Source organism: Pararge aegeria, chromosome 2, assembly GCF_905163445.1.
Source record: "Pararge aegeria chromosome 2, ilParAegt1.1, whole genome shotgun sequence".
NCBI lineage: Eukaryota > Metazoa > Arthropoda > Insecta > Lepidoptera > Nymphalidae > Pararge > Pararge aegeria.
Window position 1 is genome coordinate 19420943 of NC_053181.1, and position 1327 is coordinate 19422269.

The 1327-nt window shown below is 34.7% G+C and overlaps 1 pseudogene; it reads left to right on the plus strand.

The window, feature by feature from the left end:
- The first annotated feature begins 809 nt into the window (after positions 1–809).
- Positions 810–928, plus strand: LOC120635306 (annotated as a pseudogene).
- Positions 929–1327: the final 399 nt, after the last annotated feature.

Here is a 1327-nt window from a genome sequence, read left to right on the forward strand (position 1 = left end):
GGATGAAAGTGTACGACAACTTTACACCATAACTCTGTCACATTTAAATAATAATTTTTGTACTGGATAGTTTATGCAATCAGTCTAGTTTTGCCTATTTTATGTAGACCGCGGCGAACCCCTCACTTGAGGCTTTACGATACTGAATACATAAAGTGTTGTCACATTCATAGAGACTTCAGTGCTAGGACTAAACAAACATGATCGAAATTTTCTTGGTTGACCTTTATCATACGAATCAACTAAAAATACGATTTCGATTCTTCGAAAGCCGCAGGTGTCTAGTTTAACATACGTTGAATCGAGCAACAGCAGGGTTAGCACAACCAGAAGACAAAAATTATATGCCCCGATTATATCTCCTGACGAGGGATATAATTAAAAGGTCCATCTGCTAAAGCACGGGAAGATGGAATGGGAGAATTTTACTCCTGTTTATTATTACACATATATTATTTGGAAGCTGTAGGGAAAGATCATTTTTTATCCTTTCCTCGGGGAGAAAATTGTCTCCCGCCCATGCTAGCCGTGCAGGCGGGTGATGGGACGCGGTGAATCGTAAAATTAAAGATTGTTTACGGCAAGAGTTATGCGAATTTGTATGTGGCCGACGGTGGGAACCACTTATAGCTTAAAAGTAGCATTATTATGTATTTAGATTTGTCGAAACGCTGCGCCCAAATATATCAATTTCCCAATATTGCAATCATTAAGTTAATCTGATTATGGAATAAACGAACGTAACGAACAAAATTATTTTCGGATGCATTGCGGATTATTTCCAAATTAATCCTGGACATTCATACGCCAAGTCCTTACTTCATAGGATCATTTCTATAGTAAGCTCTTCACGAGACGTACACACCTACTCAAAACTTCGACATTGTGGTGAGTTACTTGATCTAATTTTTTAGTTTTATTTGGAAGTGAAACTTATTAGGTTAAACTTCTTTAGACGCGTTGTAATTTGAAACACGATAGTAACAAATTCAATCAATGTTTGATACTTGTTGAAACGAAAATGTGTCACAATGAAGAAACAAATACAGAAATATTATATAGAAGAGAATTAAATAGAATACATAACGCATTTTGTTTCCTATTTCGGTTACCATGGAAACTGAATAATATATAGAAAGAGAAGCAAACATATAAATGTAAAGGAGAAAATGAGATAGAATACATTACACATTTTGTTTCCTATTTCACGTTCATGGTTTTGAATTAAATAAGTTCTAACCTTGATAAAAAACAATAAACCTTAGATTTATGCTAATACCCTTATACTCTATATCCATCTTAATCTCTCGTAGACTACAATCTGAAT